Source organism: Malaclemys terrapin, chromosome 2 (genome assembly GCF_027887155.1).
Source record: "Malaclemys terrapin pileata isolate rMalTer1 chromosome 2, rMalTer1.hap1, whole genome shotgun sequence".
NCBI classification, from domain to species: domain Eukaryota; kingdom Metazoa; phylum Chordata; order Testudines; family Emydidae; genus Malaclemys; species Malaclemys terrapin.
This window is the reverse complement of record NC_071506.1, coordinates 25,197,054-25,223,269: the sequence shown is the minus strand read 5'-3', so window position 1 is coordinate 25,223,269 and position 26,216 is coordinate 25,197,054. Positions and strand designations below refer to the sequence as shown.

The following is a 26,216-nucleotide window of genomic DNA, read 5'->3' as shown; positions in this document are numbered from 1 at the left end:
AGGGGCCTGTATAAAACCCAGTAGCAGAGAGTAGAAGGGGCTCTACAAAGGGAGTCACTGTTAGGTGAGAGGGCAAGGTAGGACGTAGCCCAGGGATACAGCAGTAAGGGCTAGGACTGTGCAGACCTCAACTGCTTGTTGTAGGGTCCCTAGGCTGGAACCCAGTGTAGATGGTGGGCCCGGGTTCCCCTACCAGTCACTGGGGAAGTGGCACCATTAAGGGGCAGTGAATCCAGAAAGACTTTGATGGAAAATGATTTCCTCAGAAGAGGAAAGCCACAGTGACCTGGATGGATGGCCAAGCCATGAAGCAGGAGCACTTGAGTCCCGAGAGAGCAAGACAGAATGACGGAGTGCAACTGCAGGAAGGGGCATCAGCCTGGCTGAGCTAATTTCCAGATGCGGCCAGGAAGAAGCGAGTGGAGCACTCCGGGACAACTCATTATAGGCATCCCCAGCTTTGTCCTCACCACTTGGAAATTCTGGCCAAAGTCTGCATCTCAGGCCAACCTAAAGAGGGCAGATGGTTAGGGCACTTGGGTTCAAGCTGACTCAATCAGCTGAAGTCAACCTTGCTCTACCAGTCTTCCAATGTGACCTTGGAAAAGTCACTTAGCATCAGTTCCCCATCTGTAAAATGGGTATAATAGTAGTTCCCTTCCTCCCAGAGGTGTTGTGGGGATAAATAAAATAAACATTGTGAAGAGCTCAAGTTCTATAGCAATGGGGTCCATAGAAACACCTTAGATACACAGAACCTGACAATCTGCTATAGAAAACTCTTTGGACAAACTGACTGGGAAAACAAGAAATCAACTGCTTTCTATCATCACCCAAAACAAGTTTTGTTTCATTTCATCAAGAAATGAGATCTGACTGCAGGCCCAAAACTCTTTTTCCTTGAACACTTGTTGAACAAAGCTTCATTCACAAGCATGTTTGTGAAAGGGGAAAACAAAAGGGGTGCAAACATGGTGCATTGAAACTTGGTTTGTACTTGGCTGAAAGGTTGAGACCCTAAGAGCCCCACGGTGCCTACTGGCAGAGGGCCAACTATACTGTAACTCATACCAGGTCTGACACACTTGCTACCCACAACACACTGTTGTCATAATCAGAGGGGTAGCCGTGTTAGTCTGGATCTGTAAAAAGCAACAGAGAGTCCTGTGGCACCTTTAAGACTAACAGATGTATTGGAGCATAAGCTTTCGTGGGTGAATGCCCATGCATGCATCCGACGAAGTGGGCATTCACCGACAAAAGCTTATGCTCCAATACATCTGTTAGTCTTAAAGGTGCCACAGGACTCTCTACTGTTGTCATAATATGTATCTAAAAGGTGTCATGTAAGGTATATGTAAACTGGTGACTGGCTGGTTCTGAAAATCATTGCACAATGTATGTACGGGTTGTGTACAAAAAGTTATATACACTAGAGATATGTTTGAGAGGCAGTGCATAAACCCAGCCTAACTTAGACAAAGGAATGTGAATTCACTCTTTTGCCCAGCTTGATTACAGGCAAAGGACAATGAAAGTACAATTCAGTACAAGACAAAGAAAACAATCAAGCTAACAAGCAAGGAGGAAGGACCTTCATGAGCTAACCAAGGGTCCAGATCTGCACCCCCAGGAAGTCTTCCTGGCTCAAGACAAAGATAATGCACTTTGGAAAATAAAAGATATTGTAAAGTATCAGGGGGTGGCTGTGTTAGTCTGTATCTACAAAAACAACAAGGAGTGTGGTGGCACCTTAAAGACTAACAGATTTATTTGGGCATAAGCTTTCGTGGGTAAAAACCTCACTTCTTCGGATGCATTTTTTTTTAAAAGATATTGTAGTTATCTACCACTTAAGGGACAAAAGAGGCCATAGCTCTTGGAATCTGTGAAAGGTGGATCCTTCAACCCTGGGGGTTGAAGTCTCTGGGAACTGTCTATAGGTGAGAAATTGCCTAAGACCAAGACTGTAATCTGTTAAACTTTAGACACTAGAAAGTGTTTTATACTTTGTTTTGTTTGTAACCATACCGGTCTCTTTTTCTCTTGCTTAATATCACTTAAATCTCTGTTCTTTAATAAACAGATTCTTTGTTTTACTATAAGTTCTTGCAGTGCTGTGATATTGAAGTATAAAGTGAGTCCTCTGGTAACATAACAACCTGGTGTATGCACTGTCTCTTTGCAGGCAGCAAACTGAGTGTCCAGTGCGATGGACCAGACACCACAAAAAGACATTTTCGGGAACTCAAGAGATGGGGTTCACTGGTTGTTACCTGCAACGCAAGGTAAAACTAGCAGAATCTGGAGGAGTTTGCTGGTGAGGTGGGCAAACTGGTGTGGCACACAGTCTGACCTTCAGTAATGCTCACTCTTGCTAAGGTAGAGAGGTAACAGAGTGATTCATCGTTCTGGGTGTCCTGAACAGAATGTCACAAAGGTTCACAAATTTTCCTCATTATCTCCCCAGTTCTCTGTGAGAGAGCTTGCCGCTTCCTTCCAAGCAGCTCTGCGCCATACAGCTAGTCTAATGGGAATGTATCCCGGGGATTCTTTCCAACATACTGTAGAACAGAATGGCACTTTGGTTGGCCTGGCAAAATATTTCGTCAGAGAAAATGCCTTTCCTATTGGAACCATTTGCTAGTGGATTGAATGTGAAAGTCATTTTAGCCGTTAAGGATTTTATTTTTATCAAGAATGCAGACTTAAGAAATATTTAATGTGATGTCCTAATTAATGTGTATATGCCAAAAAAGTCCCTTATTTTCCAGAGATTACATTACTTACATTTCCACATTTCATGGTTGCATATTTTATATACTGTAACCATAGCTACCATGTCATTAAAGTCTATTCAGAGATCGTTGGGAATGGGTATAAAACTATCACAAAGAATGATTGCTTTTGTAAATTTAAAAGAAGCTATGCAGTTAATTAGTGTGAGTTTGTGTAGATTGGACTGATGGAGAACGTGGACTTTAGAACAAATTAGTATTGGTTTGAAGCAATGAAGAGCATTTTAATTGTTTTAAGGCTAAGTTCATGCAGTGGCAATATGGCTTATACTAGGAGTATAGGCACTCAACACGTTCCAACCAAAACAGATGAATGCTTTAAATGGGAAATAATGGCAATTTGCACAAAGGAGAAGAGAGAAGACAGACAGCAGAGCATTTAGATTTTCAAGAAGCAGAAGCTAGATTATTGGGTCCTCTTCACAAAATGTATTTGGCACAGTTAGGTTTTCCTCACAGTGTGCATATGCCTGGGGTTGGTAGTGTGCAAATCTGCCATTCCTCTTCTGCATTTTCAATGTCAAAGAATTGGAGCTGCTTTTTGAATCAGAACCTAAATTCCTAAATGTTTTCCAAATGTTGAATTCCCTGTGAGATATCCACATTGCCATAGCCTCACACATGCCAGATGGTCTTTACATTGCAGGGGTGGAATTAGATTTCACCATCTGACCATCTCTTTTTCTACAATTCACGAATCACCTCTCTCACATGTACATGCCTTCGTGTTGTGGAATTGTCACATATGATTTGTGGCACTGTGAGGGTCAGGAAGAATCTCCTTCCTGGAACAGTATTTTTTTAACTGGCCAAACCCAGTAATTGCATTTTGTTTTGCTTTCCTGTGAAACATCTGGCATAGCCTACTGCCAGAGTCAGGATGCTCATCTGACAGCTTCAGTGGAACTGCTGGTATTTTGGGCAAAGGAGCTTCCAGCACCAAAGTAGTTAATTTCCTCTTCTTGTTAGAACTATGCACATGTGTGCTGCAGCACAATCTCCATCTGCCAGTTCCCGGGGCGGCAACAGACAAGCCTCCTCTTGATGAATGTACTGAGGGAGGGGCTCATCTCATCGAGAATTATAGGAATACTCAGCAGACTCTAACAAGTCAGAGACGATCATTCTTAATGAGCTCAGGAAAATCTAGCACCGTCCCACTCTAGCTTGGCATTGGCTTGTGTTTGGTTGGCTGAGTAGTGTGGGACAAAGTGGCCCTGAGAGGGTTGCACCGTACATTTGTTCTATGGCAGCGTTTCAAAGGATGAACACGGAATCGGCAGCATCCTTTCCAGACATTGACAAGCAGATGCTATGCCAGACCCAGCAATAACTCTTCATCCCCAATCACTCACCCCCACTCCCAACCCCTTGCTGTGCTAACAGAACAGTGGCACATGGACTACTGCAGCAGCTCCAGGTCTACTATTTCCACAAATGCATTAGGCAGAGACCTAAGATGAAACCTCCCCCCCATGTTTTTTTAAACACACCCACCCCAGTGTAGTTGCAAATAACCCCTTCTCTGCTCTTACCCTGATAGCAACCATCCAGAATCTGGCACCCCGTACAGAACAACTTGGTGTCCTCAGCAGGAGAGGATAAGCAACGAAGCTGCTTTGCATGTACCACTGCCATTTTGGCTAGGCACAGTGCCGGATGTAAGGAGCCCTCAAAGCAAACAGGAGCAGCCAACAGGGGCGTTTTGCGAGGCAGTTTAAAGATGGAGTGTGAGAGTCAGCTACACCTAACATTCTCTAAATTTAGGCCAATAAACGCCCCACCCCCTCAGAGAATGAACAAACACTCCTGCAAGAGTAAAAATCATGCAGGCAGAAATCCAGCAGCAGACTGGGGACTATCCAATTTATTGCAGTGAATGCAATGTGTACGCTTACCTGCATGGTGGACAAGTGGCATATGTTTGCCTTCAGTACAAGCAATTCATGGTCCTCAGAGAATAAGTACAGGCTCTTGAGAGCAGAGTGGCTGAACTGGAGGAGCTAAGGGAGACAGAGCTACATTGAGGAGACATTTTGGCAAACGGTACAGTAGTCCCACCCCATCCCCCCTGCAGGGTCTCCATGTGTGGAGAGATGACAGTGTTTGGAGGAGGGATTTAGGTTTACTAGGAGCTGGGGAATCTTTTGGAATAGGAGGAGCTTCTACAGGAAGGATGGGCTCCACCTAAACCAAAACAGAACCAGATTACTGGCATGTAAAATTAAAGTTTGTAGAGGAGTTTTTAAACTAAGGGTTGTGGGAAAGCCAATAGGTGTGGAGGAGCAAACAGTTCAAACAGAGACCTCCCTTGGGTGAAGATTTATTGAAAAGGATACTCTGTATCCTAGCACAGAGAAGAGGCTAGAAGTTGATGAAGTACAGGTCCAAGATGAACAAAAAATAGGCCCATTCAATTATATCACATGAAGGCAGACAACTACATACTGATAAATTTTATAAGTACTTGTTTACAAATGCTAGAAGTCTAAATACTAAGATGTGTGTGATGCTGCACCCCATATTCTTCGTAGTGATATTATGAAATGAGTATGGCATAATTATGTATTTTATGCAAGATAGGTCAAGTAAGATATCATTGAAAAGGTTATGATTTACTGAATATGATTATCCTATTTGTATGCACATATCATTTTGTATCTGAAGATAGGAATATTGACTATGTATCTGTATTTCAAACGTGTTTACACCTGGGGAACGCCCACTAGGCAAAAGGCTCTCAGTCTAGCTGGCTGGGAAGGGCCCATTTAAGTTAAAGGGCCATTAGGAAAACAATAGGCCTTAAGAAAAGCTTGTCTCCCACCTGAGGAGCCTTCCTGAGAAGGCTACAAACAGCCTCCCAGTAATGGCTGCTGTGAAACTACAGGGACATGTGACCAAGTGCTGGACTCCATCTTGGGATATTAGTATTTTTCCATTGACTGGCAGGGGAACCAAGCTTTGAAACAAAGGGATCCCGCCATATGCAAAAGCTATAGAAGGCAGGGGAGTGACATCACTGAGGTTCTTCACTGACTCCCCACCCAAAGAGACTCCTGGAAAGACCTAAGGAACAAAGACTAAACCAGGGGAAGTGCTGGACTCAGGCTAAAGGGATTTTTAGCCTGTGAATGGAACACCTGGGGATTCTAATCTGTAAGCAAGTGCAACTTTCCCCTTAAGACTCTACAGCCTGCTTGTATCATCCCTTAGGGTGAGGATCTGCTGTTCATATCCAATCTATTTAGTACAGTAAGTTTAGTTTGCATTTCTGTTTATTTGCTTTGATCTGTTTGCTATCCCTTATAATCACTTAATATCTATCTTTTGTAGTTAATAAACTTGTTTTTGTTTTATCTAAAATGAGTGTGTGGGCATCATAACTCAAGGCAAAAAGCTGTGGTGTATTCCTCTCCACATTGTGCAGCTCAAGATGGTATAATTTGGGGTTTACACTCCAGACGTGGTGTGTGCCTGAGTAGCTGGGAAGTTCCCTAGCTGGAGCCTTCCCATGTAGGGGCTGGTCACAGTATCTGCATGTAACTGCAGCTGGGTGTGTCCCTACCTGTATATGTGCTGGTGAAAGTGAAAATGCAGGCTGAAGCCTGGAGAGGACTTGTCAGCTTGTCACAGCAATACAGTGTGAAGGGAGCCTAGGCTGGTGGGTCAGGGGGCTCAGTGGTACCCCAGTTCCAGGTGGCACCCTGAAGGAACCCATAGTGAACCTGAGTGACTGGTATTAAATGAGGATATTAATACAATAGGCATGACAGAAACTTGGTGAAATAATGATAATCAATGCGTCACAGTAATACCAGGTACAAAATGAATAGGAATGACAGTAGTTTGCACTGGTGGGGGGGTGTCACTATGTGTGAAAAAAGGTATAGAGTCAAATATTGCAAATTTTAAATGAATCAAACTGTACCACAGATTCTCTGTGGATAGAAATTCCATGCTTGAATAATAAGAATATATCAGTAGGAATATACTACCGACAACCTGACAAAGATGGTGACAGTGATTGTGAAATGTTCTGGGAGAACTGAGAGGCTACAAAAGCAGAATAATAATGGGCGATTTCAACTATCCTCACATTGACTGGGTATGTGTCACCTCAGGAAGGGATGCAGATGAACTTTCTAGACACCATTAATGACTGCTTTGTGGAGCAGCTAGTTCTGGAACCCATGAGAGCAGAGACAATTTTTGATTTAGTCCAAAGTGGAGCACAGAATCTGGTCCAAGAGATGAATATAGCAGACTGAAGAATTACAAAGGGGTTTCAAAACTGGGTGACTGGGCAACAAAATAGCAAATGAAAGTCAATATAGATAAATTGAAAATAATGCACATTGGAAAACATAATCCCAATTATACATACATAATGATGGGTTGTACACTAGCTGTTTCCACTCAAGAAAGAGATCTTGGAGTCATTGTGGATAGTCCTCTGAAAACATTCAATCTGCAGCAGCAGTCAAAAACAAACAGAACCATTAGGAAAGGAATAGCTAAAAAGACAGAAAATATCATAAAGCTACCATATAAATCCATGGCACCTTGAATATTGCATGCAGTTCTGGTTGCCCCATCTGAAAAAAAGGTATAATAGAAATGGAAAAGGTACAGAAAAGGGCAACAAAACGATTAGGGGTATGGAACAGTTCCATATGGTGAGATAGAAAATAATTTATCTTAGAAAAGAGAGACAACTAAGGGGGTGTAGGTGTGCAGATTCACCCCTGCAGTGCCACCTGCTTGTCTCTTCCAAGAATTAGCTCATCCAGCCTCCAGAGCGTCCTCTGCAGGCCAGTGATCCACTGCCACTTGGCCCCTGTGTCCCTCCCAGACCCGATGCCCCATTATCTGGAGTGCTGCCCCTTGGCAGTAACCCCTTTCTCTCAGGGTCTCCCCTTCCCAGGGAACCCCCACCCACTATCCTCACCTCAGTATAAGGCTACTGCCAGTCATCATCTAGCCCCCGCACCCTGGGGCAGACTGCAGTATCAGCCTACTCATCACCAGCAAAGTTGGGTTTGGAGCTGCTGCCTTTGCCTACCCCTGGGCTGCTCTCTGCAACCACCAGTACCCATTGGCCTTATGCTAGGCCGCAGCCTGGGGCTTTCCAGGCTGGAGCTCCCCAGCTCCTCTGCCTTTCCCCACCCCTGCTCCCCTCATGTACTCTGCTCAGGTCCCTGCAACCAGGTCCATCTCCCTCTACAGCTAGAGAGAGACTACTGAGCTCCTGGCTCTTATATAGGGCCAGCTGAGGCCTGATTGGGGCATGGCCCAGCTGCAGCTGCTTCCCCAATCAGTCTAGTAGCTGCTTCCCCCTGCAACAGCCCTCTCCCAGGCCTGTTTTAAGCCCTTCAGGGCCGGAGCGGGGTTACTGCCCCGCTACAGGGGGATATGATAAAGGTCTATAAAATCATGAAGAGTGTGAAGCAAATGAATAGGGAAGTGTTGTTTACCCCCTTCATATAACACAAGAACCAGGGATCAATTGATGAAATAAAAAGGCAGCAGGTTTAAAACTAACATAACACACAGTCAACCTGGTGGTACTCATTGCCAAGGGATGTTGTGAAGGCCAAAGGTATAAATGGGTTCAAAGAAGAATTAGATGTGTTCATGGAGGACAGGTCCATTAATGGCTATTAGCCAAGATGGTCAGGAACACAACCCCATGTTCTGGGTGTCCCTAAAGCTGCAAGAAGCTGGGACTGGATGACAGGTGATGGATCACTCAGTAATTGCCCTGTTCTGTTCATTCCCTCTGAAGCATCTGGCACTGGCCACTGTCAGAAGAGAGGATACTGGACTACATGGACCATTGGTCTGACCCAGTATGGCCTTGCTTATATTCTCAAAGGAAGCAACTGTTACAAAAGGGCAAAGAAACAGGAAGCAGCCAACGTTAATGAAGACAAATAGCACCCCTTCCTCTCCCTCTATGTAGGAACATATCTTATCATACAGTCAGCCTATGTTTGATTTGATCTCATGACTAATGAATAAGCACAGTAACATCATCCCTCCCCCTCCCCGTAGCTCTGAGTGTGTTCTCTGTGTGTGTTTATTCTTCCTTTACTGCTCACCCGCATAGTTGCTGGCTATCAGTCTTACAACCTAGGGGTTCAGGCTAACTTATTAATATCTGAGCTCCTTTACTTTGCCATCACATTCCCTATCCAGTACTCCTGCTTCCTATAGTACTTCCACAGCCTACTCATCCTCGTCTCCCTTATTTGCAGGATTTATTATAAGATCATTGAAGAACTCCCTTGGCTGAGGGAGGAGATTTTATCTGATGGGAAGCAGCATATTAGGTATATAATGTTTAGCTTTCTCGGGGCTTTTTGTGACTCCAGTCTGATGCACGCACCTGAAATGCATTTTGAAAAGGCCCAATATCCTGAGAGATCATTGTGGTGCATCTAAAGGCACCTCTGTATCTGTTCTGCCTTCAGAGGGTAAACAACGAGGGTGAAGAGCCAGGATTTCAGATGGCACTTTGTCTTCTGCCATGCACCAGTGTCAAGAGTGTGAGTGTTCTTTGAGTGAGCCACTATGCTTTACAAAGCATTTGGGCTCCCTATTCACTCTAGACACAAACCCAGGCACAATGGCTCTGTTCTGATGCAACAGACTTGTTAAGGTTATACGGGCCCGAGCAAGCTCTGGAGAACCTTGCTACCACAGACAAATACTATTTTGGAGTCATCCATGCATCACATTCATAGCAGAGCATGTGTAACTTAGCAGGGCCACATGTGTCCCATAGGGAGACTTACTAGTATGCTTTCTTTATCATGGCAAGTCCTCAATGCAGTTAGAGGCAGCAGAGCGGTTTATTTTGGCAGTGTCCTCTAAGCAGTAGACTTTTTCAAAAGACTCGGAAGCTTAGTGTACTCAGGGCAATGGTGACCCTGACTGGGACTGAGGGCAAAGCTCATGTTGGTCACCCCTCTCCAGGGCTCTCTTAGGCTAATCACAGAAGTGCACAATGTCTTTCAGGGTAAGCTTGTACCTCCAGATTACCTGTGCCTCAGCGAAGTCAAAGACTGTCCTATTTGCCACAGATCTTATGTACAGTGTGGTCCTCTCCTACGTATCTGAGCTATGGCCATCTTCTTTCTTGCCCTCTCTTACTACATCATAAAACATTCTGGCACAGCACTAGTAACTCATTGGTTGCTCTGTAAATTATCTATCTAAAAACCTCACTCCCAATATATTAAAAACCTTCCCAACTCACAGGAGAGTGTAGGTGAGACTCGGGAAACACTGTCCAGCTGACCACTGCAGTAGCTCACATCCCTCTGTAATGAATGTTTGCAGACATCATGTACTACACTGGGAGAAACACTCCAGAGCATTCCACTGACCCCATAATCTAATAGGTGTTGTTTGTTTTGTTAACTTCATTTCACATTTGTGATTAAGTTACTAAATGCTCATTTCAGAGAATCCATGCATTTTTGTTGTTTCCAAAAATAAAACATAACCAGAGGGTTCTGTTATGTAACCCAAATATTTGATAGTCTCTCACATTACTGGTTTACAGAAACAGTTGCACCCACATTTTCATGCTCATTCATTAGTTTTGATAGTTTTTTTTTTAAAACCTGACCCCATAATGCCCATTTTGTCTTTCTGTGTAACCAATTAATATTGTGTACAGTAGGATTCAGACTTGGCAAAGTCTGTGCTTGAACTAATTGAAATGTATTCCTTTCATTTGCAACAATCTTTCGCATTTTTTATCTAAACAGTAATTTTGCCTGGGACTGTTATTTCTTCTGCATCACAGGCTCTATTTTTGATATTTCAGAAGTAGAGAATTACCATTATTTTTGCAAGGTTCCTTACACTGTATAAATCTCTAAATCCCACAATTGAAGATACACAGGCAGGCAGAGCTGTGCAGATCGAGTAGCAGGACTGGGGCCCATCATGTCTGAATATACTTACATAGGAGAATGCCCATAATTACTGGAAATATGACCAGTATATATGCAAAGACATAGCATTATAGAGTCTATCCCAAATGGGATCCTGACACATGATTGGGGCCTCTACATGCTAATGAGAGGTTCACCATCTTGGCAGACACACCGAGATTGAAATTCCAGAGCTAAAAAGCATGCACAACTGCAGCTTGAGCTACAGCTCCCAATCTACAGCTATAATGGACTCATATCCTGTGTGAACTGGGCACTGTGGGTTCCACTACCACAAACCAATAGGTGAAAATAAATAGCAAGTATGAAAATGTATAAGGATGAACAATGTCAGTAAAACTTCTTCATGTATATAAAGGAGAATTGCCATGAAACAAACCCAATTGTACAAGCAGTTAGGGTACGTTTACCCAGCATGGGCTCACCTACCTGAGCGAGCTTGATTCCAGCTAGTGCAGGTAACCATAGAAGTGAAGACAGCAGAGCACTGGTTGTACAAACCCAGCATAGACCTTGGGTACGTATTCAGCTTTCTAACTTCCACTGTGCCTGCCCTGTCTTCACTGCTATTGTTACCTGCACTATCTGGATTCAGGCTAGTTTGGGTAGGATAGCCTGTGTACATCTTATGCTCTGTAGACATATCCTGTGACATAATGATGGTCTCCTTTTAGTTGATATCATTACCATAAAAGGTTTGTGGTAGCATTTTTGGTTGACTTCATTTTTATTGAATTACACACCAGGGATATTGATAATATTTCATGATTCTTTTCAAGTGAAGGATTTTAATATTTACAGATAGACTTTAAAAGTGCCAGCTGGCTGACTTTTAAGAGTTTAAGTTCTTCTCAAGAAAAATTATTAGTCATTTATGTAAGTCTTATTGACAATTTTCTCCAGCTTTGGTTTCCAAGACATAAAAATTACTGTCTGTGATGTACTTTACAGTGCTTTGGAGAGAAGAAGAGAGCCCTTACCCTTGTATTAATAATAATAAAATGTATACTAGTCACCCCATAATCACATGGCTCTAGAGAGGTACATGCCATGTTTTGAAAAAGCTGCAGTTAAACTTCAGTGCACAAAGCCTGTTTGGAGCAGTGCACAGCAGGTCAATCAGTGATTGGGCACAATACACCACTAGAGACAAGTCAACATTGATAAGTTCAATAGTACTTTCATATCATGTTTAGAGTACCATACAAACATATGCTGAGAATATTGGCCAGCCCAAGTGTGCACAGCTAACAAAAAAAAAAAAAAAAAAAAAGATTCCGTAAGAAGGTGGTGTTGAGACCAAGCACTAATAAGATGGAATTTTCCCAACAGATGACATGTGACTCAAGCCCCAAATGTGAATGTTTGGATAGATCTGGATCCCTGCACCAGCACAGGGATGGAGATAGGTTGCATCTTCTTTATTCAGAGGCGGCCAGGGCTGGTATAGCCCCAAGGGAAGATTAGAGCAGCCCTCCCCTCACACCTATGATGGGCTATTGAAAGGATTCAATATTACGGGGATGCAGATCCACCCCAGCAACACACACACCTTCCCCAGAACATCCCCTGCTCCTGGGGCTCCTGCAGAGATGGCAGATCCCAGATACCCAGAGCTGGGGATGCTTTGGTACAAAAAGCCCCAAACATATTAAAATTCAAATGAGGCCTCTTCAGAGGCAGTGGTAAACTGGGGAGGGGAAAGAAGTACACTGTGTGAACTGTGATGTCTGGATATCTCTATAGGCAATGGGGGAACCACTATAAGGGCAACCTCTTGCTTCACCTTTCAAAGGGTGTATCCCAAGCTGTCGTCCCCCCAGTACTGCCATGCTAGTGTTCACAGCAGCAAGGCTATGACCTTGGACAGAAACCCCCTCCTCTAGAGAAATAGAGTGCAGCCAAGTTATGAAGTTATCCAGCACAGAGACACTAAGCAGGAGTCTAGTCCTGCCCTCACCCCTAGCGTGCACATATTGGAGGAGGCATAGTTTGCCTATAGATTTCCTTTCCACAAACCTGCTCCCTCCCCTGTCCTCTCTGACTCAATCTTGTATTCAATTTTAAATTCACCTCGCTCCTTCTCCATTGGTTTCGATATGGCGTAATACTAACCCACAAATCTAGGTAACTCGGAAAAAGGAGACCCTCAAGAGACGAAGGTATTAATCCTTTCTTTGAGAAGAGAACATGGAGTGGGGAATGAGGGCACGCCTGAAGAGCCCTTGAGTTTCCACAGTCACTGGCTGCTCAAACAAGCCCTTGGAAGCTGGGTACCAGATGTTGTTGAAAGTCTGGTGATTCATTTAGGCTCTGACTCTACAAAGACTTATGCATGTGCTTAAGTCATTCCACTGAATTGTGCCACTGAATGATCAGGGTGTTAGGTGCCTCATTGGGAGCTGACATCTTTTGAAAAACCAGACATTGAAGTGCCTAACTGGGAGCTGCTGGATGCTCTTTTCAAAATTTAAATGCCCATTTTGGCCATGAATTCATCGTTCTCCATTCCAATTTCCCTTGCTCAGTGTTAAAGGACCACCATCCCACTTGGAAGAATGCTGAAACGAATCCTGGATTACTATGTGAAAACAAATGTTATTCTTTTTTGCTGCAAAACTCTTTAGACTCATTTTCCTGTTTGAGCTGTGAAGTCTCCAAACAAAAGTCACTTGGCCATATGGCAGCTGCTGTTGCTAATGCCTTGCAGAAATTTCTGGGAAGGAAATGACATTGGAGAAAGGAAAAAAAGAGGTGAAGGAGGAAGCTGTACCTGAAAACATGCTTCCAGTGATCTGCCTGAACATTTCCAGGCACTACTCTCAAGTCTGCCCTTGAAATATGCATTAAACAAGGCAGCCAGTGTGTATTCTCTTTGTCCAGTTTACTCTATGCTGGCACATAACAATCACTTGTTCCACTGAGGTTACTTCAAAGGTGTCTCCTTTGATTTCAAATTTAGCTCATGTCTCTTAAAGCCAAAGGCTCACAGGTAGTGAACTCAATAGTATCTGTACACTAAAAACCATAGGGAAAGACTCTGGCTTTAAGCCAACATTCATGATGGGGCTCGGAGTGGTTGCACACCAGTAGCTCCTCTCAGAGTCCTTGTGTCCAAGTGTCTATGGGTATGGAGTCTGAGCAGTCCCTGCCCCACCCTTTCCAAGCCACAGTGTGGTCTCTCTTCATTGGCAGCCCAGCACTACTAGCCAACATAGAGAACAGATGAGTAGACCAGTTACACTCCTCCACATACGGAGAGCCTAGAACTGCTGTTTATGCAGGACCTTGGTTGATGGGTGCTGGATCTGCAAGGATGAGGCTGTACTTGGCCCTGGACAGATGCACAAGGAGAGAGGGGAAGTTGTTGGCATCCAATCTGGGCTTCCTTGGTTATCTGCCTCTGTATCTAAGTTCTTATGCTGCGCTCACACAGTGATACCAGAGTACACCACAGAATGATAAAACATTTTAGGCCAATATATTCAAAAGTGGCCTCTAATTTTTGGTGCCCCCATTTACTTTATTTTTTTATTTATTTAGAGAGCCCAATTTGAGACACTTAGGGCCTGGTTTTCAGAGGCCAGCAGCACAAACAACAGGGATAATCAATGGGAACTCAGCACCTCTGAAAACCAGGATCTATACATAGCACCCAAAAATTAGAAGCAATTTTTGTCTGTTTTGTGACAATTTCAGTTTTTATGCCCCACCAGTAAGGCACAGTATATGTAATTCACCTGGCTTAATTTTTGTAACTGAAACATCTAAAATAAAGTAGATGGTTAAATCAAATAAAACCTACTGGGCACTATGTGGCTATATTCTATGTAGCTCTTTGGCGACTCAGCTGGTGAAAATCAATATAGCTCTGTTGAAGTCCATGAAGCTACACCAATTTATACCAGCTTAGGATCTTGCCCTATATATCTTCACAGGATGCTACTACATAAAAAACGTACCCAGAAAACTCTTTACAAAAAGACAGAGGGAGTGTGTGTTATGCTACATAATACCAATAGTACATTGAAAAAGTATAGTGCCCTATTTTTGTGATTTTTAACACACTTATACTTCATTACCAAAACAATGCGCATAACTAAAAATTCCTTTAGCATACAAATATGTTTCCTAACTTCTTGAACTTCCATCTGTTGGTGCTGTGATAATATTGGTAATGAATTAAAGGGAGAACACCACTACCTGCATAAAATGAGGGTAATTATCTTCAAATTATTGTACATATTCCAGATTATGACATCTTTATGTTTTGCGACATAAAAAGGAAAGACTATTTAATTTACTTTAGAGCTGCTAATAGAAGACAAATTGATATCTTTTTAGTTAACTACCAGGTTCTTGACATTTCTGACCAAACACAGTACAATATTTCATTTCCACAGTGGTACTTGCAGCTGCTAGCATTTGCTCATGTCTAATCAAGCGAGAAGTTAACCTTGAATACCAAACACAAAATCTATAAACTAAAAGCTAGAACTAACTTGAGTCCCTGAAGGTCAGAGAATTTAAATAGAAAGGAGCAATACCACCTGAAAATAAAAGTGTTCTTTCATTTTTCCACTGTATTATTCCAGACATATTGTCATATGACTTTCATGCATAACTGTCAATTTGTTTATTAACCCTTTTTCGGAAGTTACTTTAAATAATCAGATCTTTGGGTCAAATCCTTCAATGCTTAGTCCAGGGATCAGCAACCTTTGGCACACGGCCCGTCAGGGAAATCTGCTGGTGAGCCGGGACGGTTTGATTACCTGCAGCGTCCGCAGGTTCGGCCGATCGCAGCTTTCACTGGCCGTGGTTCGCCGTTCCAGGCCAATGGGGGCCAGGGCCAGCTCCAGGGTTTTGGCCGCCCCAAGCAGCCAAAACAAAACAAAACAAACAAACAAAAAAGCCGTGATCGAGATCTGCGGCTGAAATTCGGCAGGACGTCCTTCGCTCCCAGGCGGAGTGAGGGACCGTCCGCTGAATTGCCGCTGAATACCTGGACGTGCCACCCCTCTCCGGAGCGGCCTCCCCAAGCACCTGCTTGACAAGCTGGAGCCTGCTCTGATGGGGGCTGCAGGAAGAGGCGTGGGCCGAGGGATGTGCTGGCCACTGCTTCCCACAGCCCCCACTGGCCTGGAATGGCGAACCACGGCCAGTGGAAGCTGCGATCAGCCAAACCTGCAGACACTGCAGGTAAACAAACCGTCCCGGCCCACAAGCGGATTTCCCTGACGGGCCATGTGCCAAAGGTTGCCGATCCCTGGCTTAGTCCTTAATCAAGCCACCCCTGCAGTCCTGAGCTAGACTGTCACTGCACCTGTGCAGAGAGTGGGGAAGGAATATAAGAAATCTTTCCTGCCCACAATCTGAATGTTGTGCTGTGGTAGATGGGGAAAGGGAGATAGGAACATAGCCTCTCTGTGTGGGGGGATGAGAGGGAGAGGACTCCTCTTTATAACAGAGTTGTAGTGGGTTAGTGAGGGTTCCTCCCCCACCAGCTCAAGGAGAGGCCACTCCGCCTCACTATATCTATGGGATGTCACTCCCTATCGGGGGGTTAAAGCCACAGCCCTTAAACAGGATAGTGTAGACTACCAGTCTTAAGGAGCTCAGGCCTGCAGGCAGGGCAGAACAGAAAACACAGTCTTAAGGCTCTGGCCATGAAGCAGGGTAGAGCCCCAAATAGTCTAGGACAGGGGTTCTCAAACTTCATTGCACCGTGACCCCCTTCTGACAACAAAAATCACTACATGACCCCAGGAGGGGGCACTGAAGCCTGAGCCCACCCAATTCCTGCCACCCTGGGTAGAGGGGCCAAACCCCAAACCTGACCCCACCACTCTGGGCAGGGGGTTCAAAGCTGAAGCCCAAGGGCTTCAGCTGCAGGCATGGGGCCTGTAACCTGAGCCATGCCACCCAGGGCTGGAGCAAGTCTAAGCCAGTCCTGGTGACCCCATTAAAACAGGGAGCGGGGTCTGGGGCTTGCCTCGCTCTGGCACTCCAGCCGGGGAATGGGGTTGGGGACTTGCCCCGCTCTGTGTGTGCCATCGCTCCACACAGCTCCTGGAAGCAGCGGCATGTCCCCCCTCTGGCTTCTACGCATGGGGCAGCCAGAGGGCTCCGCATACTGCCCCCACCACAAGCGCCGCCCCTGCAGCTTCCAGGAGCTGCAGGGGCTGCGCCTGTGGACAGGGCAGCTCGCAGAGCCGCCTGGATGGCACCATGCCTCTGCATAGCAGCCAGAGTGGGGACATGCTGCTGTTTCTGGGAGCTGTGGGGGTGGCACTTGCAGACAGGGCAACGCACAGAGCCGTCTGGCCAACCCTCTGCATAGGAGCCAGAGTGGGGACATGCCACTGCTTCCAGGAGCTACTTGAGGTAAGCGCCGCCTGGAACCTGAATCCCTGACCTCCTCCTGTGCCCCATGCCCCTGCCCCAGCCCTGATCCCCCTCCCGCCCTCTGAACCCCTTGGTCCAGCCCAGAGCACCCTTCTGCACCCCAAGCCCCTCATTCCCAGCCCCACCCCAGAGCCCACACCCCCAGCCAGAGCCCTCACCCCCCCCCGCACCCCAACCCCCTGCCCCTGCCTGGAACCCCCCCACACACCCCAAACTCCTCATTTCTGGCCCCACCCCAGAGCCTGCACCCCCAGCTGGAGCCCTCATCCCTTCCCACACTCCAAATCCCAATTTTGTGAGCATTCATAGCCCGCCATACAATTTCCATACCCAGATGTGGCCCTCAGGCCAAAAAGTTTGCCCACCCCGGTTTAGCCTAAGAACTGCAGTGGGAGTTTTGCCTGAGGAAGAACTGCAGGACTAGGCCTTTTGGGATTCACAGAAGAACATTTATATTTGAAGTTTAGCCACACTCATGTTTCCATTTGCAGAACTGAAGTCTCATTTAGAGACCAAATATTTACAGTTCCTCTTTATAAGGTCATCAGGTCCCCCAGAGATCCAGCACTCCACTGGCAGTTAAATTCTTACTGTTTTATTCCTTCTACCCCAAATAATTGCCCTAATTCACTTGAATTTAAATGAAATGTTACTATTTGACTAACTACCAATGGAACTTCTGTATTACAATAGACCAATGGTCCATCTCCCCCAGTATCCTATCTTTGTGATAGGCCAATGCCAGGAGCTTCAGAGAAAAGTGCAATCTCCTTTGTCATGCACCTATTTTAATTGTGCAATTCTATGACATTGGGCAGTAGAGGTAAGAGGGCAGGATTTCTTCCAAACCCCAGCTGGTGATCAGTTTGTTGCCCTGAAGCATGATGATTTGTTGCCTTTGTAATTTCATCCTTGCGATTTTAACAGCTGATACTATTTTTATTCACCTGTACACTAAGTTGCTAGTCCTTTTTGGAAATTTACTAAGCTGTTTACTTCAATTTCATCTTGCAGACAGTTTCACAAATAAGCCTTATGTTTAAAAAAAAAAAATCCCTTCGATCTGTTATAAACCTGTTGTTATCTTTTGATTTTATATGAGAAATATGACATGAGGGCCAAGATTAATTAGAACTAGGAGTATTAGAATCCTGAGCATCGGCAAGGATTAATAACTGTTATATGACATCAATAGAGTCATACAGGTATAAGTATGGAGAAATGTGGGCTTGGAGGAACTACCATTAAGTGAATACATAATTGGTTAGACAAATGCAAACAAAGAGTAACTATTAATGGAATTACGTCAGATTGGAAGGAGGTTTCAAGTGGGGTTCTACAGGGATCTGTTCTAGGTCCGGCATTGTTTCACATCTTTATTAAATGACCTGGATGTAGGAATAGAGAGCATACGGATCAAATTTGCAGATGACACAAAGCTGGGAGGATGGGGTTGCCAACATTTTGTAGGATAAAGATAAAATTGAGAGGGATCTTGATAAATTGATATAGACAACAAAATGAAATTAAAAAAAGACAAAATGTAAGGTGCTACACTTAAGGAAGAAAAATGAAATGTGCGTGTACAGAATTGGGGATAACTGGCTTAACAGCAGCACTGCTGAGAAGGATAAGGGAATTATGGTGGATCACACCTCAACATGTTTCAGCAATGCGATGCTATTGCAAAAAAAGCAAATGCAATTTTAGGTTGCATTAACAGAGGCATAGTATGCAAGTCACGGGAGGTGATAGTACCACTCTACTCAGTGCTGATTAGGCCTCAGCTAGAGTACCGTGTCCAGTTTTGGTCACCAGTGTATAGAAAGGATGTATGTAGAGAAACTGGAAAGGATCTAGAGGTGAGCTACAAAGATGGTCAAAGGGATGGAATGCAAGCCATACAAGCAAAGGCTGAAGCCAGGAACTGGGTATGTTTTGTTTAGAAAAGAGTAGATTAAGGGGGACATGATAGCAGTCTTCACATACTTGAAAGGCTGCCATAAAAAAGATGGAGAAATGTTGTTCTCTCTTGCCACAGAGGGCAGGACGAGGGGCAATGGGTTCAAGCTGCAGCATAGGAGATTTAGATTGAATCTCAGGAAAAATTTCCTAACTGTCAGAACAGTAGCACAATGGAACAGATTGCCTAGAAAGGTGATGGAAGCTGGAGGTTTTCAAAAGGAGGCTGGGTAGCCATCTGTCTTGGATAGTTTAGACCCAACAAATCCTGCATCTTGGCAGGGGGTTAGACTAGATGACCCTTGCAGTCCTGTCTACCCTATGGTTCTATAATTCTAAGTGAGATCTGTGTAATTCGGCATTCACTTTCCTTGTTCTCACAGTGGTCCTCCCTGTCATTCCGTGCCTCTGATTGGGAAGGAAAGCCACAATTAGAGCTATTTGAAACATTTTCATTGGATTTTTTTTAGGAAAAATTGTTTTCATTTTCGGTTCTGGTTTTGATAAAAAAATTAATTTTTGATAAAACTTTGATTTTCTAAGACTGACTTTTTACCCATCCCTTTTTTTAACAGAAAAAACAATGTTGCTGTTTGATCATTGTTTTCCCCTTTGTCTTTCTCGAAAAAGCAATCAGAATTTTTAATGGGAAATTTCTAAAAAAAATGTTTTTTCATTTTCTGTGGATATTTTTGTTTTACTATCTGTAACCATAAACGTTTCTCTGCTGGTGACCTTATACTTCATCCAAATTTCACTATAGTCAATGAGTATTTTCCCACAGAGTTCAATGGGATTTAGATAAATTCCATAGCTAAATATAGATGTTCGTGCAAATAGTACAGACGGCATCACTAAATTAGACATAAAAGTAATTACATAATATTGAAACATTACCAGGATTTTCAGCATAGTATGAGTTTGTCTCTTCACAGACCCTTGTAAGAGACATGTGACAGCCTCTCAGAGAAAATGTGCTTCTTGAGAATGTGTGTTAAATTCCTAGCTATTTGTGTTTAAGACCTGTCTTTTGTCATATACAGATTACCTGCCTTTTACACCAGATGGGTATTTCTTTATGGTAATATCTCCCACAGATACTTCAGATCACAGGAATTGCCAAACTGGGTTAGAGAAATTGTTCATCTAGTCTAATAGCCAATACCAGGTATTTCAGTAGAAGCTGCAAGAAATCCAATAGTGAACAATTATATGATAACCTGCTCTAGGGAAAGTTTCTTCCTAATTCCTTATTAATTAGGGATTGCTTTGTGCCCTGTAGCAGAAGGGTTTATATTGCTTCTATAACCTTTTTTCCATCCTTTTTAATGTAACATCACCCATATAAATGTAATTTTTAATGCAACTAAACTCTTGACCTGAATAACTTATGACAGTGTGTTCCACAGGTTAACTATACATTATGAAAGACGTTACTTTTTACTTACAGTGTTTCTTCCTGGCCTAAGCAGGCATGAATTTCTGAAGATACTCTCTGAGGATAACAATTTTTCAAAACATATGTCAATTCCTGTTACCTACTGTCCTCCAGGTCTCACATTCATATCCATTAGAAGTGGTTGGACACTACCGTGTGACTGTGCAAACATCATGTAAAAATCTAAACAAACATCAGCCACTCTTTGTATTGTTTAAGGCTTCAGAAATTACAGCTTCAGGCAGTCTTGATTATCAGTCATTGATTTCCCAAATTATAGTTATATCTACTCCCACGTATCAACAGTACCATTTATGCAGATCAGGGCGGAACGAACCTTTTGTGGGCTCAGCGCCAAACATATTTGTAGGCCCCATGGGGGCAATGGGGCATGGCATAGAGGGACGGGGGTCGGTCCCTGGAGCAAGGGACCAGCTGGGGTAATGGGGGATGGTGTGGCGGGGGTGGCCCTGCTCCGTGCAGCCCAGCACAAGGGCACTATTTACAATCTCACAGCCACCAGATGCACACTGGCCCACCCAGCCCTGCGCTGCCACCATGCCCCTTCCCCTCAGGAGCGGACCCACACCATACCACCCCCTTTTGCCCAGTGCCCCCTTGCCCAGAGACCTCCCACATAGATCCCTCTGCCCAGCGCCCCCTCACTGAGGCCTCCTACTGATCCCAATGCCCAGCACCCCCCAGACCTGCTATGCCCAGTGCCCACCTGACCAGAGACCCCCCGCTGGCCTCCCACCACAACTGCACAGGGCCCGGCACACCACACCCCTACCTAGAGGCTCCCCCAGACCATCCCCCCCCACTTCCCAGCGCCCCCCTCACAGCCCCACCACCACAACTGCATAGTGCCCCATATTCCTGAGGGAATTCTGCATAAAAAAAATTAAAAATTCTGCAAACAATGTTTCAAAATTCTGCACAATTTATTTGTCAATAAAATAGATGTGGAATCTCTGGCATGGCAGTGGGGAGCACTGGCCACTGGTTGCTTGGAGGTGGGAGATCACCCAGCAGCCTCTCCCCCCACCCCAGGACAGGGACTCGGCAGTGAGGCTGCACCTGACTCTGACACAGCACAAGGGCCAGGCCTGCCCCAGAAACACCCTGGGGCCCCGTCCCTCTATGCCAGGCACACCAGGTGTGAGCAGGCAGGCTCAGCCCGGCAGTAGGATCCAAGTGCAGAGGGACTTAGTGTGGGGGGATCCAGGGGAGGGTAAGAGGGTTCTGTGTGGGGCAATCTGGGTGTGGGTGGCTCAGTGGGGGGATCTGGATGCACAGGGGCTCATTTGGAGGTTCCAGGTGCAGGGGCAATGGGACTCTGCAGGGGGGTCCAGGTGATGGTGATTGGGGCTTAGCAGGGGGTGTCTGAGTGTGGAGATCTCAGTGGGGGTGTCTGGGTGCAGGGGAGGTGGGGCTCATTGGGGTGGGGGTCCAGGTGAAGCTGGTTGAGGTTCAGTGGGGTGGGTGTCTGGGGGGCTCGTCGGAGACGGCCAGGTGCAGGGGAGGTGGGGCTTGTCACGGTGGGGGTTCGATGGGCCCCCAGCTGCTGCCAAGGGGATGCTGCATGCAGGGCTCCCACTTCGCCCTGCCCCCTCTTCCCATATCTCCATCTCTTCCCCATCCCATGTCCTTTCCCTACTGCCCCATCTAGGGTGACCAGACAGCAAGTGTGAAAAATCGGGACTGGGGTGTGGGGGGGTAATAGGAGCCTATATAAGAAAAAGACCCCAAAATTGGGACTGTCCCTATAAAATCTGGTCACCCTAGCCCCATCCCCTCCCCTATCCCACTCCCTTTCCTTCTCCATTGTCTCTTTCCCACAACACCACAGGCACTCACTGTTGTACAGAAAACAGGATGGCTCTCAGCACACAGGAGGGGAGCATGACCAGCTCTAGGACCCAGAAGGCAGTGTCCAGCTCAAATCAGTGGAGCTGAGCAGCACTCTCTTTCAGCGAGGCAGATCTGTGCTCGCAGAAATGGAGGGGGGGGCACTGGCATGTGAACCTGTCTTCCCTCCTCACGTCTCACCTCTGTTTGGTGTGCAATGCCCCTCCACGCTACCCCCACGGGTGTCCCCAGTGTTGAAACGGATCTTCAATGGCCCACAGCTGGGCAGATTGTTACCAGGACCAGTGAAAATTAGGATTCAATTTGCTCAATGCACAGCAATTTATTTGAGAAAGAATCACACAAGCCGTAAAAGGTTATATAATTTGTCTCCTTAATAAATCTCAATTCCCCAAGCATAAACCCTCCGCAACTATGTTGGGCTTACACAGTATCCTGATTGACAAACAAAAGAGGTATAGCTACCAGTCCTAGATGGAGACTTCTTTTCTTCTCTTCTTTTCCCCTCTCAAGTACTTGGTCTGTTAAATGTCCCCCAAAGAAGGGTCTTGGTTACCCCGAGGCCCTCTGGTTCAAAAGTCCCTTGTAACAGAGTCTTGGTTACCCTGAGATCCTCTATGTCACCGCATCACAGACCTCTTCAAATATTAATTGAGGAACTAACTAACTAACTAACTCTGCTTAGCATTTATAACTCTTGTTTTCAAAGGAGTCACATGTCCCAAAAATATGCCCTGTGGGTGTTTCATTACTGTTTTTTTAATTAATAGTTTAGAAGAGGTCTGCAAACAGACACAGACCAAAGATCAGTTGACATTTACCCTCTCATCAATCATTCACTTGAGCTCTTAGAGTGGTGTCATTCAGAAGAGTCATTTTGACCCGGGTCAGCCTGTGCCAAGCTCACTGATGGCGTGTTTTTGCATTTTCTTTACTTGGTGAGCTGGCCCCTGGCTCATATGACCAAAGTTCTGTGCTGAAACACACACATAGATAGAGCCTTTAATCACTCTCAGTAAATTTCCATACCAACTTATGCTCCCAGAATCCCCTAGCATAATCAGATGTACACCACAGTCATTCATATCAATCACAGTAATTCATAATAATAATTTGGCACCATCCCAATACCCAGACCCCCTCCCCCCTGGCTTCCCTTTGCTTCTCTGTCACTTTCTGCAGAGTGGGAAGCAAAGAAATCTGCAAGGTGACCTGTTTTCATTCCCCCAGAAGTACCTCACACAGACCACCCCTGCCCAGCATCCCAACACACACAGACCTCCCCCAACGCCCACTGCCCAGCGCCCCCTATAGATCCACTCCTCCATGCCCATGCCCACTGGGAGGTGACTATGTCCTCTGGGTTGAGCCAGCAGCACAGCCGGTGCTGGTCGGGGATTGCTTCAGCCCCGTGGGAGCAGCACGATCAGCCAGGTCAAAGCGGGAGTGGGGTCTGCCTAGGCCGGGCTCCCTCAGGACCCACTTGCCTGGTGGGGCCCGGCCAAGCCCCCCATGTTGCCCCCCCTGCACTGGTCCCAGGCGGCTCAGCCTGGGGAAGGTAGGTGGGGGCCCGCAGGTGGCAGGCATCAGAGACCGCTGGGAGCCGGAGCTGCACTGGGAAGCAGGGCAGACCCTGGGACATGATCCCCAAGAGCCCATGCCCAGGGGTTGGGGGGAAGAGGGGGTGAAAAGGAGCGAGCAATGGGTGGGGCCTTGGGGCAGAGCACAGACAGAACGGGGGGGGGGGCAATAGTCCGGGCACCAGAGTGCCTTCTGAGTGTGGGCCCAGTGCCATGGTGCCACCGGCGCCACTGTAAACCCGGTACTGATGCAGATAAAAAAGACCAAGTAGAAATGAGTTAGATAAAATAATCAGGTAGAAGCTGTACAAGCTGGACTATCAGAGGCCCTTTGTATTGTTTACTATAGGAGATGGATTCCACATGGTTTGTGGCATAAACAAATTGAAACTGGGCAACAGATTGTTATTTCAATAGCACAAAAAAAAGTGTCAGTGTGGGAGATAAAATACTTCCTAATTTTTATTAAAATCAGCTTACAAGCCATCAGGGCCAGGGACCTTTCATGACTACATTTTTAGAATAGCCATCTGGACATCCTCAGGTGTTATGAGCTCAAGTATGGCCTCTGGTTTTTACAGTCACTTTAGGGAAATTTACCCTGTCCAGAAAATCCAAGACATCAGGTGTGGTGGAAGTAATGATTTATATACAATGATGTGCTTTGAGGGGTCTCCTCAGGACCCCCTTGTTAAAATTCTACCACCAGACTGAAAGAAGGAATGAGATAATACTGGCTGGGCTGGAACTTTCTGGATTGCTGCTAAATCATCCCTGCCAGAGATGACTTATCCCTATTCAGACTATTATAAAATACATCTGAAGAGGAAATTACTTTCCTTTCTGAGTGTAAGCACATGCTCCCCTCATGTTGTATCCAGGGCTCACCACAGGCAAAGAGAATGTTTTTTTTGGTAATAGTCCCTTATTGGCAGCACAGTGGGTGGTAGTGACATGCAGAAGTAGTTAGTGATATTAATTGCGTTAGTACCTGAGACAGACAACCTCAGCTGTCTTGTATTTGGAAGATGAAGCTGCTACAGGATTTGGCAAGGAGAGAATTAGCTAGAAGGCAGACTGCATTTGTCACAATGTATCTGAGCTCCTACACTCATGTACTAGTGGAAAGATCCTACTATATTGACCCATTGTGTTCAGAATGAACCTACAGTGTTATTTTTCTAATTTTTACTCATTGACATCAAGGTCACTTTCAAACCAATGATTCTATTCTTCAGTCCCATGTTCTACATTTTTTCTCTTCTATTTATGTAGGAACATTTTAAAATTCTTCCAGTTCTCTCTTTTGCCTTTGTCAACTTTCTCCTGAGTGTCTTAATTTCTTTATCCTATGACAAGATGAATCATAGCTATGGTTACATAAGGATTTGTATTGCTAGTTAAACTGGCTCAATTGCTTGCCATTTGTAATAACAGTAGGAACTTTGGAGTAGGAACTAAAGTCACGCATACTGTTGTACAGGGGGGAATTAGTCTTATCAGCAGAAGCACATCATTGCTTGCACTGGGAGCTAGGCAGGCAAGCCAGCACAACCAATCTGTACAGTTCTCAGCAACAAGTTAAGTAACGTGTTTACTGTTATTTAAAAAGTCTCTAATATTTTTTCTCAAGTTATAATAGCAAGTTGGTAACAGCTATTACCTGGTGCCAGAAAAAAAACTAAATGTAAGAAAAGAGTAGAACAAACCTGAAAAAAATGGACCAACTAATGCCTCCAAGAAAGTTAGTGTTTGAAGGCAATGCAACAAAAATATTGGAGAAAATTGAAGTAAGGTTGCAAGGATTTGAGCTGGACAGCACTTTAAGTGGCAGAGGCAAAAAAGATGAAGAGATGAAAATAGTATTATTTCTTCCTGTGGCAGGTGAAGAAGCAAGATAAGTATTTACCACTTTTCATTTTGATGATGTACAGCTAAAGAAAAGAAAAAGGTCTTAAAGAATAAGTTTGAGGCATAGCCCACGAAAGCTTATGCCCAAATAAATTTGTTAGTCTCTAAGGTGCCACAAGGACTCCTCGTTGTTTTTGCTGATACAGACTAACACGACTACCACTCTGAAACATATGAGAGGCACACATTTTTCACCAGAAGTCAGACATATGTGGAAACTATAGACCAATACATGACTGATTTAAAACTGGCAGCACAATGCAAATTTGGAGAAGTGTTT

At 45.0% G+C, this 26,216-nt stretch overlaps 1 long non-coding RNA gene across 5 annotated transcripts in view; it reads right to left on the bottom strand.

The window, feature by feature from the left end:
• The window catches only part of LOC128831131 (uncharacterized), a 40,498-nt gene extending 17,416 nt beyond the window's left edge, over positions 1-23,082 (bottom strand). For 3 of the 5 annotated variants that reach the window (XR_008443762.1, XR_008443761.1, XR_008443760.1), the window contains exons 1-3: positions 22,911-23,082; positions 7,183-7,266; positions 4,697-4,801 (exon numbers count right to left, since the gene is read on the bottom strand). This is a non-coding gene — a long non-coding RNA (uncharacterized LOC128831131). Of the gene's footprint in view, positions 1-4,696; positions 4,802-7,182; positions 7,267-7,360; positions 7,394-20,583; positions 20,631-22,910 lie in introns of all 5 variants that reach the window. The other 2 variants (XR_008443764.1, XR_008443763.1) reach the window with 2 other exon arrangements.
• Positions 23,083-26,216: the final 3,134 nt, after the last annotated feature.